This window comes from Nannospalax galili, unplaced genomic scaffold, assembly GCF_000622305.1.
Source record: "Nannospalax galili isolate Female #2095 unplaced genomic scaffold, S.galili_v1.0 scaffold652, whole genome shotgun sequence".
In the NCBI taxonomy this organism is placed as follows: Eukaryota; Metazoa; Chordata; class Mammalia; order Rodentia; family Spalacidae; genus Nannospalax; species Nannospalax galili.
Genome location: NW_008332152.1, coordinates 498,396 through 512,656, shown reverse-complemented (window position 1 = coordinate 512,656; position 14,261 = coordinate 498,396). Strand labels below are relative to the sequence as shown.

Sequence of the window (14,261 nt, the reverse complement as noted above, 5' to 3'; positions counted from 1 at the left end):
TGTCAGGAACCACTTTAAACTCTTCATGCAGGTTGTGGTGGTTAATGTCAAGTTGACAGAATCTAGATCCTAGGAGACAAGTCTCTGGGTGTGCCTGTGAGGGAGTTTCTAGACTGGGATGACTGAAGTGGAAAGACCCATCCTGAATGTGGGTGATACCATCCTATGGGCTGGGGTCTTAGACTGAGTGAAAAAAAGAGCTGCCAGGCATGGCACTCAGGAGGCAGAAGCAGGTAGATCTCTGTGAGGTGGAGGTCAGCCTGGTCTATATAGCAAGCTCCAGACCAGCTGGGGTTACAGGGAGACCCTGTCTCAAAAAGACCAAATTTTTTTTTTTAAAGGAGAAAGCAAATTGAGCATCTCTCTGCTTCCTGAGTGGGGATGCGGTGTGATCAGCTGCCCCACAGGCCTGCCTTCTCCACCATGAAGAACTATCTTCTCAAACTACAAGTTCAAATAAACCTTGCCTTCCTTGACTTTCTTTGGTGTTTTGCCACAAGTGCTATTTAAGTCACAGCCATCGTTAAAGGCAGGACTATGGCTTTTCTGTTTATTGGATGAAATACCTGAAGCAGAGAGTGGTTAAAATAATCTGTCCAAGGTCACAAAACAGGTGGCCCAAATAGGATTTGCACTCAAGCACCCTGGCGTGCAGAGTTGTGTTCCTACTGGCCAGTTGGACAGCCCCTTAACAAGTCAAGAGAAAACAGAAGCCTTCTACTGGTGGAAGTTAAGGAGTTCCTGAGCAAAAGTGAGGTTACAGAATACCTCCTTGGCAGTGTGACCTCACAGAGGCCAGGGCATAGTAGGCATGCCCTGTCTGCTCCTCGCTGTCCTGGGGGCTGATCTAGAGAGACTGAGGAGGGATCCCAACCTGGGTCTGGCACCCATAGAACATACCCATAGAGTCTGAAGGTACAGAATGGAAATTATCCCTTTCTGAACTCACTGCACTTCAGAGACCCATCAGCAGAGCACAGGATCTCCTGAGCAGCACTGGAGAGCGGCACCACCCAAGGGAGCATGCCAGGAGAGGACGCCTTGTCATTCTGGGACCCCCAAGGCTGGAACAACCCTGGCGTGGAAGGACATCCTGATTGGACACGGCTGTCCGATGATGTGGCTGCATCCCAGTGGTCTCTTCCAGGGAGGCTTTGACCCCAGGGGACAGTAGGTGCTGCCTGAGGACACTTCTGGTTGTCACACTGGGGAATTCTACTGGCCTCCTTCGGTAGAGGCCAGGGATGCTACTGAGACCTCCCAAAAGTGAACACAGAGTGGGTGGAAGTCCAGTCTCCAGTTGTGGCCATAGCGTGGTCCAGGACAGAGTGGGCCAGCAGGATTCAACAAAGTAAAAACAAGAACTTCGGGGCTTTGTGACTGAGGGTTGAGGCTATCCCCACGGTGATGCCCGTTCATCTTATCAACAGACCATCCGAAGAAAGGGCAGTCCATGTTCCACACCAGGCCAAGTATGATCACATATACAACAGAACTCATCCAGTTTCACCCTGATCATGAGCACGCCACTGCCTGTCCATTACATCTACTTGACTTTTTGTTTTTGTTTTACTGTTTTTGTTTTGAAACAGTCTCATATAGCCCAGGCTGGCTTTGAGCTTGATATGTAGTCGAGGATGACCTTGACCTCCTGACTTTCCTGACTGCACCTCCCAAGGACTGAAATTACAGGTGAGGCTGATTTTTTTTTTTTTAATTAAGAATTCAAGTTTGGTTCAGGTCAGTCGTTGAGGACACTGATGGGAGGTCTGCCCTTCCTCTCTGCCCACAGCAGGCTGCCCAAATAGGGGCAGGCTGTTTGTAAGCATAATACTCACCAAGGAGTAGAGGAGGCGGGTGTGGTTCCGGAGCCCGGGGTCCTCTCGCTGCAGGTCGTCAAAGCCCATCTTCACCAGCACGGTCACATTGTACCAGCTCCCCAGGCCTTTCTCTGCACCTAGATGGCAGATGCTGAGGTTACAACCTCCGGCACAGGGCAGGGCCACAGAGTAGTCAGCAGGCCTGGAAGGCAGGAGGCCACCGTTCTGTGTGTACCTCCCTGATTCCTCTCCTTCCTGAGGCTACAAAGTCCACCAGCTCCTACCTGTCATGGGCCAAAGACCAGGGAGCCAAAGCCAGCACCTTCCCTTGAAGAGTTACACCTGGGATGCGTTCCAGCCTAGTGCTCTAGACACAGTGTCACGTTGCCCTGGTGTGTAAAATCAGGGTCCACCCACTACCGCTTCTTCATGCTGATACAAAGTAGTGTGATACACAGTGCTCTATGTAAGAGAGTATGGGCTCTGTTAGATATGCCATACCGTAGAGTTGGATAGTGCAAATACTTGACACTTTATCAATATATGATGCTATTCACGATGGCTACTGTAATGTGTACTGCTTATAACATTCACACCCACAGTCTGTTCAGTTACCCCTCAGCATCAGTGAGTGTGGGTTTCAGGACTCCCTGGAGACCCCAAAATCTACAAATGCTCAAGACCTTCCTGGAAAGTGGGGGGCAGAGGGATGGTACGTAACTACGGACTTCCTCCCAAACGCTCTAATCTTCTCTAGATGGTTTACACGCCCAGTGCAAGGCAAACGCTTGTAAGTCAGTTATATAGATTGCTTAGGGAATGATGATTAAAACAAATGTCTCTATAGATCCAATGTGCCCACCGCGGGCCTACTGTACCCACATCAGCAACAAAACCACTTTTAACTACTTTGGATGCAGAACCTCTGTATATGGGGGCCCCGCTGCAGCTCAGGGATGTAATTGACGTAGATTTATATATCTAATGCTTGCTATTGCATATGCTATAACTTTATGGCTTTATCTATGCTAATAGGACAATATAGTATGTACACTATTGTGGGTGCAAATATATATACACACACACATTAGTATTCTGTATTTCTTTGGTTCTGAAAACTGGCCCAATCCTGCTCATGGTACAGCCCCTGAGCAGAGAAAACTTTCCAGACAAGTCAGGCCACCGGCAGGTGCTCTGAGCTTTGGAAGAAGAAGGTCAGGCTTTACCATATCTGTGGAGCAACCAGGCCTACGTGTCCCCCAGGGGCACAGCTCTGACAAGCCCACCTGCAGCTTCCAGGGCTTCCCAGTCTGGCAAAGGATCATGGCTCTGCTGCCAGGGCTGTCTTCCCATTCACTCTCTGAAGATGCTAGGGACCAGCTCTGGGGAAGGGCAGCCCCTGCCCAGGACCAGTTGCAGGCTCCCAAGAAAGTCATGACTGCTGTTTCTAGACAGCTCCCCCCAACCCCCACACATTTCCCCAGTCTAGGGACTCCCGAGACCCTCCTCGCTGCAGCCCTACCTGGGGGTGCGGCAGCTACACAGTGGTGGCCTTCTGACCAGGGACAGCACTTCTGAACTCCGGGACAGTCAGTGTCCAAGCTGCACGGTGAGCTGGGCGAAGCTGGCTCTGTTGTCGGGCACCCCCCGGGTCTCGATGCAAACTCCCCGGAACGATTCAGGGCTGGGGGGAGGAGACGAGTTAAGGATGTTGGCATTAAAAGAAGCAGCCTCAGCTGGCAGAGTACTTGCCTATAGGCATGAAGACCTGGGTTCAATCCCTAGCACCTAGTAAAACGGGGTGTGGCGGTACACACCTATAATCCCAGCACAGGCAGAAGGATCAGAGAAGTTCAAGGCCATCCTTGGCTAAATGGCAAGTTCAGAGTCAACTGGGATACATGAGACCCTCAAAAACCCAACAAAAGAGATATAGGAGGTGGCAGCCTGGGCGGGCTCGGAGGGCCGCATGCCCAGGGCTGATGCCACCTTCAGAGGCACCAGGCATCCTGTTCGGGGGTCTCTCCAGTGGGACAGAGGCTGGCCCTGGCCAGCCCTATTAGAGGCTCACTTGCACTGACTGGGACATCACTGGCCATCTTTCCCATCAGGGTGGGTTCTGGGGAGGGGGGTCCTAAGGGCTTCCTGACCCTCCAAGCCTCAGGGAGGCTCAGTCCGTCTTCTGGGACCCATGCTACTTCCGGTGCTTATCACTCACTCACTCACTGAGCACTCAGTAAAAGCTGATCCAGGCAGTGTCCCAGACTTAGTAACTGAATTCCAGAGGGGAACAGCATGCTGTGAACCTGTGGAAGGTGAGCAGGGTCAGATCCTCAGGGGTCAGGCAAGGCCAGGTGGGGTCAGGGAAGGCAGCCCTCTAGAGAGGGCTGCACCTGGCCTAGGGATGCCCACAGCAGGCCTGCATCCTCAGCTCTGAAGCAAGGGCCTGTGGGTCAAGGAGCAGGAGGAGCAAGTCCACGGGCTTGAGTGAAGACGGAGGGGTCGACCCACAGAGTCCCTTCTTGTAGGAGGGGCCCAGACACCTGGGGTCTCGTGGTAAGAGGGACACTCAGTGCCTTCAGATTCTCTACCCTGGCCAGCTCTGAGCCCCTTTCTCCCGTACTCCTCAGGCTACTGTGGGCACTAGAGCTGCCTGGAGTTTCACAGACAGCCTTCCCGGCTAGGGTCAGTACAATGATGGCACCACCTTCTCCTTTCCCTGCCCTCTGCTGCCCTGCTTCCTGCGGAAAAGCATCAGAGTAACTCATGGTAGAGGCTTCCGATTGCTGGGGAGTGATCTGGGAGGGGAGGGGCCTCAGAGAGAGATGCGGGACCTGATGGCAAGTTGCAGAGGGTCCCAGGGATAAGGCCGGGATGCTCACACAGAAGGGAAGGGATGTATGAGGAGGAGCCTCAGGAGGGCTGTGAGGCTGCTCTGGGTGCCCTCCTGACTCCCTCCTCACGGGTGGGAGGAAGGCAGGGGCAATGGTGTGCTGTGAGGTCAGCAGCCCTGGGAGGCCCTAGTCCAGCCATGAATGCAATCTGACGTGCTGCCGGATACCAGTGAGGAGAGGCCCAGCGTGGCACCCTGCTGCATCCACTCAAGAGGTTGACTGAGGTCAGTCAGCTTGGCTGCGGCTGCCTGGCCCCAGGGCTGTCCACACAGTGCTCTGTCAGTTCGCTGAACTCAGCTCCAGACAGAAGTGGGGCTGACAGAGAATGAAGGTGAACTGCTGCAGGGGCAGGAATGGTGGGCAAGGAGCCAGGGACAGCTGGGGTCACAAACAAGCCCTAGTGACCAGAACCTCAGCCAGGGCCCAGGGGAAGCCGTGGAGGGTTATCAGGGAGAACTGGTTTTAGATCTCTTAGAAAGGCCTGAAAGTACTTGTCCACAAGACCCACAGGGGAACTGACCAGGAGTCCAGGCTTGGCACTCTTCCGGGGTTAGAGAGCACACAATGAGAAACTTGAGCCCAGGGGGCGTGCTGGGGGAGACCTCGGGTAGGGGACAATGTGACATGCTGGCCAGACGCAGAGTCCCAGAGGAGCTTGTGGAACATCTAAGAAGGGGGAGCCAGCTTCGACCAGCCAGGGCCTGGTTCCCCAGGAGGAAGGAGGTTGGTGTAAGCATGGGGACGCGGTCAAAGGGGCGGGCACTGGAAGGGAAACGGAGCCCGTGTCAGCACCGGGGAAGGCAGGGGCACTTGGCAGCATCTGTGCCCAGCACCTAGTGATGGGCACCAGGGCACTGTGGGTGCCATTCAGACTTCTGCTCCTGCCCAGATGCATTCAAAGGAAATGCATCTACCAACGCCCCTCATGGTATTCAGCAGCACCACCATGTCAGGCCCCTCAAGTGCCAGGGACTTCAGACAACACCAGTTGATAAGTGTGTTCTGGAGACACCCCCACAGAGCAGGGGACCCTGGAGGGATGCAAAGGCAGTCTCAAGGGGCCACTGTCTCGGAGACAATCCTCTTGGGTCTCCAGAACTTGCTGTAGTTGATGAAAAGGGCCCGCTCCTGTTAGGAACACATCCCAAGAACAGCCAGAGCCAGGTTAGTGCACTGACTCTGCTCAGGAAAGCCTGAGCCTTGCGTCTTGCCAGTCAATTCATATTGTGGAAGTTCATGATCAGTAACACTGTCCTTTACTATTTCTCCTGGGCTTGTCCTTTATTTCCTCAGCATCTAGATAACTCTACAGCATCCTTAGGTCCAGGAGAAAGGACTGAGCTGGGAACTGGAGGCCTTCGCAGCCCCACAAGGGAATGAAGGATCTCTGTGCAGCCTGGGAGCCAAGAACAGGAAGCAGGTTCTTCTGCCACTGTGAACACCAAGGGCCTCAGGCCAAGCAGATGTGAGAGCAGATGGTAAGGTGGCCACAGAAAACAGAAACAACTGAGGGGTGGCAGAATCCCAATATAACATGAAGTCTGATGACTGACTGTGTTCTGGACTCTTGACTGGGCAAGCATACTCTAGTGACAGAGGATGCTGATGCTGGAAGAAACTGGCCTATAAGATCTTGGCATGCTTTCAGTGGACAATTTGAAATTTAAAAGATTTGCTGAAATAAAAAGAAAATGTATTCCATCCATAAAATCTAGCTTCAGGCTGGGGAAATGGATCAGTGGATAAAGGGCTTGATATACAAGCAACAGGACCTTGAGTTCAAGTCCCAGACCCCAGGTGAAAACAGTCTGACACGGTGATGTATACTTGTAATCCCAGCACTAGGGAGTCTCAGACAAGAGGATCCTGATGGTTCACTGGCCAGCCAGCCTAGCCCAACTGCAGAGTTCCAGCCCAGTGAGAGACCTTGTCTCAAAAAAAAAAAAAGAGGAGGGAGGAGGATGGGGCCTGAGGAACGACACCTGAGATTATTCTCTGACCTCCACACACCCCAAAAAAGAAAAAGAAAAACTTGACTACTAACAATGGTTTCCTAACAACAGCAGTGTTTTGGAATCTAAAATTCTTCATCTCAACTTGGATGCTGCTGGGAATCCCCTTCCTCCCTTGAGGCTGGTGACTAAGCCCGTTCGTGCCCTTAAGGGAGAAGGGAGTAGCCAGTAAACCTGGTAGAAAGTGAAAAATCTCCTTTCCTTCCCAACTTAAAGCAAACAAAGAAACAGCTGCCCAGTGCCTGGTAAGCCAGCCAGTCTCAGTTCAGCCAGAGAGCAGCCGAGATTCCTGTTTGGACCACAGCCTCCAAAGTTGCCCAGGGCTGTGGAACCCACCGGAGAGTGTGTTCCCTCTGACTTCCTCCTCTTTCTCTCAGCTTCTCAGCCTGGTCAGGACAAGGGGGTCCCTGGGCATCTGCATGGGGATGGGAGATTGGGGGTGTCCTGGGTTTACACAAGCAGTAAGAGAGTTTGCAAAGATATTGGGCAGGTAGAGAGGGCCACACAGAACCAGTGCCACTGGACAGAGCTCCGTCTCCTCAAATATATCCTGAGGGCAGAATCCAACTCAGGCTCCACAGCAACTGCACCACACAATGTCCATCACACGCAGCAGGATTTATAACTGAAATTAGAAACAACTGAATGCTGAGTGGCAATATTGCTTAATAGGCACTGATACAGCTCTATGAGGTAATGCCCCGAGGCCACTAAATCATACACTGGTGTAATAGTTATTGACATTCTGGAGAATTGCTAAGTGGTGAAAGAATGTCCCCGAACTGGACAACTAGACTCTTGTGCAATGCCGGCCCTGGGGATCCAGGAGAAGGAGACGTCACTGAGGTGACCTTTGAGGCAGGCTTTGCAGTATCCCCCTCCACACACACACTTTTTTTTACTTCCAACTGTATAGCTGGTGAGTTCACATTTGTAACTGTATTTTAAAATTTTAAATAAATGAATGTATGTCTGACAGTGTTGTATTCAAGTGCTGACACAGCGACTTTGGAAGTTACAGTATGTGTGCCTGTGAGTCATTTCCCTGTTTCAGATGGCTGCACGCTGAGTGGGAGGAAAGAGACAATGTCTGGGGTTGTGCTGATGGCTGGGAATGTGATGCTGAGACTCAGGCACCAGATGATGGAGGCGAGCGTCATCCACACTCAGGCAGAGGAAAGAGTGTCTGGTCCTGTCTCTGTCTTCCCCGATGCCTGTGGGCCCAGTCCTGGCCCAGCCTCACTCTGCACACCCCAGAGCCCTGGTTGCTGGGACTATCACACCTGACTCGAGCAGCCCAGCCTGTGGTGAAGTGTCACTGACTAAGCCATCTTAAAACTCACTTCAAACATCGTGGGGAAAGCTATGCTGCCCACACCTGGGAGCAGGCAGCTTTGAGTTGTCCGAGGGGATGCCCCTGAACGCAGAACCCGGGAGACTGGAGCGCTCATAAGCAGCACTCAAAGAGGAAGGAAACCACAGTGGCCCCATGGGGTGCGCCCATACCAAGCCTTGACACCAGCACAGCCCTCCCTAAGGGGAACCCCAGTGTCCTTGAGGCAGGGTAAAGACAGATGGGGGGAATGATACTGGTGTGGGAAAGAAAAGCACCTCCTCATCCCAGCACCAATTTTCCTTTTCTGTTCGTAAAGGCAGGAGACCTCAGAAACCACAAATAAAGCCCAAATTGCCTACGAGACAATGTGTGTTTTCCTACAGACATCTCAGAGATGCCTAAGACGATGAACAAACCATACTGCTTACTTAGGAACAACACGATCTACAGCCTTGAGCGGTTTTCAGCACCCCCTCATTCCTAACCCTAACCAACACCCACTGAAACCCACCTTACATACAACTTTGTTTACAGAAGAAAGTTTTTTAACCTTTAAGCCTTATTGTGTATTACTTTCTGAGCAATGTGATCTGAGCACCACCAAAATCATATACATAGGGGCTGGAGAGATGGCTCAGTGACTGGGAGCACTGGTTGCTCTTGCAGAGCAGAGGATCAGTGTTCTGTTCCCAGCACCCACATGGTGGCTAACAGCCATCTGTAACTCTGGTTCCAGGGGATCTGACGTCCTTTGCCAGCCTCCATGGGCATTACATGCACCCATGCATTTACATACATGTAGGCAAAATACTCATACGCATATAATAAAAATAAATTTAAAAATTTAAATATAACAGCAATTTTTAAATAAAAGTTTTAAGAAAGAAAATGTGTGTTATATATGAAGACACGCTACAGCTAGATCGGGGTAGGACAGAATTTAACTCCTGAGAATTCCATCAGGAAACCAGTGTTTGCTGATATTTTTTAAAATAAATGAATAAAAATTGTTTAGACTCATACGCATGCCCATCGTGAAGGATTTAATTGCCACTCTCCCTTGAGATGCCCATGTCCACGCCCACACTTGGGCATGTCTTATCTCTCCTGAGCACCACCTTTTTGTCCTGAACCTTCCTGGCTGAAATCTATAATCTCCTTTAATAAATTTCCAACTCTTTTTCCTATTGACTCACCCTGAAATTCCTTTCTGGGTTGAAGCCACAAATTCTGGTTTTGCTGAGCTGAATGGAGGGTCTTAACCCTTCAGGCTACTGAGGGTGACAGGGGAGCCTCTGTTCCTGTCGCCGCTGACCTCCACGGTGCTCTGAAATGTCCTTCCTGCTACCTTCACAGGGGACACTACCCTCAGGTGGCACAGGCTTTCTTATAGCAGGGTGCACTGGGCAGACTGAAAACGGTCCTTGCTGGGGACAGAAGGGAGGGATAGGGAACTCTGGTATTCCACATTAGAGAAAGGAATCTACACAGATGCATTATTAATAGCTTAACAGGAAAGAACTGCTAATGGCATTTTTGTTCTCCATTATCTCCGACCCCATCTCCAGCCCAGATGCTCTTGGAGGAGTACAAAGTTGATACCAGCAGACACTGACTTGACTCAGCATTTCAGGAAATGCCCGATGGGCCAGGTGTGGTGATGCACGCCTCTAATCCCAGAACTCAGGAGGCAGAAGCAGGCCGGTCTCTGTGAGATCAAGCCTGATAGACCAGCAAGACGGCTCATTGGTTAAAGGGTAAAGGCACTTGTCACCAAGCCTGACAACCTGAGTTTGATCCTGGGGACCCACATGGTGGAAGGAGAGAGTGAATTCCCACAAGGTGTCCTTTGACCTACAAATATACACACACACACACACACACACACACACACACACACACACGACCCACACACACACACACACACACACACACACACACACACACACACACACACACACGTGACACACATACAACCCAAAAACACACATACAAACAGATAAATAAATAAATGTAATTTAAAACCATTTCTAAAGAAAACAAAGGAAGTGTCTGAGCCCAAACGTCCACAGAATGAGGAAAGACTTAAAGGGGTGACAAAGAGAGAGGCACAGACCCGCATCCAGGCACAAGGCTGATCACCCGAGCAAAGGGCAGGGCCGAGCTCCATTATGATTGGCTGCCTCTCTGTGTATCATACACAGCCTGCTGGCTGGAGAGGAGACAGAAGGCAGTTTTCTAGGGTTGTAACTCACAGCCTTCCCAGGTCACTGGCTCTCTGAATAAAGCTCAGCTTAAAGCTCCCACTTCAGCTTCTAATGCTTGGTGGTGACAGGGAGCATGGGCTCCTGTATTCAAATTACAATCTGAATGGGAGGTAACAGCCTGGGCTGCATCCCAGCCTGCCCCCAGCTGCACTGTCTCAGTCAGGACACTGGCCTCTCCTGCACTGTGTCCCTGTGGGCAGAGCCAGCCAGGGTGCGCCTGTCCTCGATGACCCTGGGAAGATCTGTCACGACACATAAGAGTGCAATGTTCCTCCTTCCCTCCTCTGCACTACTAGAGATCCTCTCTGGGCACATCCTCCTGTTATTATATTGGCCCTTCTAAGAGCTAAGTGATCGTGTCTGTCCTACCCTTCAGGGCCGCTCTCCCTCACTCCCTTACCACTGCCCTGCCCTGCCGCACCAAGGCAGGACTTCCCCAGAGTGGGCCCAGGTTTCCATCCAAGCCTGAGGGCCCTAACTAGGGCTCTAACTATAGGTCAGCCAGTCCTTAACCACCCTATTAAAGGTGCTAATACTCTAAAAGTAGGGGCCATGTCACAACAGGTATTTCCCCAGACAGGGTCTGTTGAAAGGAGTGAGGCTGAGAGGTGGGCAGCTGGCGGGGAGGGGACCCAGCCTCAACTTCTCTTCAGTGCAGCAGGTAAGGTGGGCTGGGATGCTGTAGCTAGAAAAGCTGGTTTCAGCCTCCCCAGAGCCTCCTCCCCAACCTTCAGTCGTGTGACGCCCCCTCTGGCCTGGAGACCAGCCAACACGTAGGAGGAAGTGTGGCTGACATAAGAAAATGGTGGTGGGCCAGGCCACAGTCAGACTTCTATTAGCTCACCTCAGAGCCCACCCGCTCTGAACCACAGAGCCACGGGCCTCCTCAGGGCCACACTGACACCAAATAGAAGCTACCAGTTCACCCAGGAAGAGGGGTGACCATAACAGTAGTGCACCTGGCCAGGCTTTGGTGCCTGTGAGCCTTGGGGTGGGAACTTGGAAGGTGGGAAGGGAGCAGGTGTCAGGTCAGGAAGGACCAGAACTTGGCAGGATGGCCAGGGACAATCTGCCCCTTCCAGTATCCCTGTGGGGAACACAGAATGACTGCTGGCCCTGAGGTGGGCTGGCCCTAACCGGTTCCTACTGGGGACGTTGGCATTCTTTAACCTCCTGGTTATCAGGTCTACACCTGTTAAACTGCCCACACCAGCACCTTGCCTGACCCCTGGAACAGAGCAGTGGGAAGAGTCAACCATGCCATCTTTGCTCACATCACACTGGAGTGGAGCTTGAGAGTGAATACAATTGGGAGGGCTCTGCAAGCTGAGCTCAAGTTGCCTTCCAGGGGACTGTGCTGACCTGAAGCTCTACAGCCTACATGCAACCCCCAGTCTGGGGAGGAGAGAGACCCCTTGGTTTGGAGGGTCTAACCACAGCCTTAACCTGCTGGTGACTTGACCCTGGGCCTCAGGGATGATGGGTCATGTGGGATTCCCCATTGGGGTGCCCAAGGTGGTGCTTTCTTCAGTCTGGGGTGGCGGCCCTTACATCTCACCATGGCCCCTCCTGACACCCTTCCCGACCCATCTCCTCCATTTGGGGTGAGAGGCAGGACCTTCTGACTGTACCAAGTTCCTATCTGATACTGACTCAGAACGAGCAAACACCACCCATGCACACACCCTTTCTCTAGAAGAGTTCATCAGTACATTCCCTTCTCCAAGATAGTAGCTGGGCCCTGGGTGGCCAAACTGATCGCCAGTAGCCAGTCAGGACATCCTACATAACTGCACAGAGGAGGGGCAGAGGACATTGGGGCCTCTGTACAGTGAGGTGGGGAGGCCCAACCCCTCCAGCTCTTTATAGTGGAGTTCAGATCAGGATTTCAACTGAAACAAGGGTTTCACTGTAGGCTTAAAAGAAAAAACAGCTACAACTATCAGAGAGGTTGGGCCACTGGGAGTTAAACTCCATGGTGTGTTAGTCACTCAAGATTTTTAAATTTTTTTTTTATTATTTTTAAATTTATGTGTATGTGTATATTGCCTGCATGTAGGTAAGTGCACCCATGTTGTACATTTCCCTCACATGTAGGGTACTTTTTGCACTTGACTTCTTTCATTGCTTCTGTTTCTTCTTTTCTAAAAAAATTATTTATTATTTTTATTTTATGTGTATGACTGTATTGCCTGCATGCATGTAAGTGTGTCCGTGTTGTGTAACGCCTGTGGTGGTCAGAAGAGGGTGTCGGATCCCCTGGAACTGGAGCTATAGCTAGTTGTTAGCTGCCATGTGGGTGCTGAGAATTGAACCTAGGTCCTCTTCAAGAGCAGCTGGTGCTCTTAACTACTGAGCCATCTCCCAGTCCTAAGCCATTCAAGATTTTAAAGGCGACAGATGTCCATGCTATGCCCAGACCAGTTCCATCACTGACTCTAAGGGTGAGGGGCAGGCGTCGCATGGTCAGTGGTGCCCAGGAGCCCTCACTGTACAGTCAAGTCTGAGGGCTGTTGAGTTTTTCTAGCCCTTAGTGTCTCCCCAGAAGATGAGAGAAAAAGCTAATCTACTTCACTCTGAGCTATGGAACCAGAAATCTGAGAGTGGCCCTCCAGATGGCCTTTATGCTCAATCAAGGCTGAGGAGCAGTGTTCTAGAAAGATCTAGTATGTTCAGGGAGACCTACCAGCCTCCCCCACATCCCCACATTGCCCTGGACTCACGCAGGACGCAGTACAGGCCCAGCTGCTCATAGCCCACACAGCAGTCGGTCACATTCCTGGACTCGGGGACTTCCACCACCAGGTACTGGGTCCGGTACACAGTCTTGGGGCACCGTCTCCATGGGATCCAGCCACCACAGGACACGTAGGTCACGTGGGAGGTCTGTACCGCCTGCAGTTTCTGGACACTTCGAGTCACTGGGTAGCTACACAGCTCGTAGCTCAGCAGGGAAAGGCCGTTTTCTAGAAGGGAGATCCGTAAGGGTGTGCGAGCAAGCCAGAGAAAGAAAAGCACCAGGTCAGATCAACGCGAGATACATCAGAGGCCACCTGCAACAGTGAGTGGGGCCGGGTCCCCCCGCTTGGGCGGGCCTTAGAACCTGCCTTCCAGTCCAAGCCATGGACTTTTTCTTCTACGTATTCTGAGAGCAACCCTGTGTTTGCACAAACTCAAAGCAAGAGCCGTCAACATTGACCTGCATGCTAACACTCCTTCAGTTCAGTCAGCACCTTCCCAGACCAGATTCAGGTATAGCAGCCCGGGGTTCTGATGAACGCGATGCCCAAGTAAGGACACAGAGCTGGAATCAAACATTCAAAGATCATTTTCTGTTGTCACTGTGCTTCTGGTCCCACGGGCTACAGCTTCCCCCGCACAGCAGTCTCCATGACTCTAAGGCCCAGATACAGGCAAGAGTCCCCCAACAAATGCACACTGACGCCAACAGATCAAGAGGACACCTTTTTTGGAGGGGAGGGGAGATGAAATGGAAGATTAGGAACCAAATATTCCAAGTGTAGGCAGGTCACCCCAACTTTTCCTCCAGAATCACCATCACTACAGGAGGATGCAGCCACACCTGCTGAAGGTCCAACCCACTGTAGCTCCCTCCTCTGGCCTGGCCCTCCCTCTCTGAGCCCTGGTGCCATGCAGGCCTCCCAGACTCCCACACTTGTGATGTTTTCCAACCCTGCACCTCTTCCTAAGGGACTGCACCCCAGGGAGCCTGTCACTTTAGGCCACAGAATCTCCTGGGGGTCAAATTGTATCACTCCAAAGCATTTTGGAATTCCAGAGCCCAGGAACTCAGCAAACGACTGGCCCTGAGGAAACAGGACTGATGTGCTTTTGAAGGAAAGTGAGCGCAGGTGTGCGCGTGCACACACGCGTGTGCACACACACACACACACACACACATATGCATACAC

General features: G+C 51.8%; 1 long non-coding RNA gene across 1 annotated transcript; it reads right to left on the bottom strand.

Annotated features, from left to right (window-relative positions):
* Nucleotides 1–1,879: 1,879 nt before the first annotated feature.
* LOC115069337 lies at nt 1,880–13,221 on the bottom strand. Its single transcript, XR_003848608.1, has 3 exons — nt 13,053–13,221; nt 3,343–3,504; nt 1,880–1,957 (listed from the first exon to the last, which is right to left on the bottom strand). It is a non-coding gene; the product is annotated as an uncharacterized LOC115069337 (long non-coding RNA).
* Nucleotides 13,222–14,261: the final 1,040 nt, after the last annotated feature.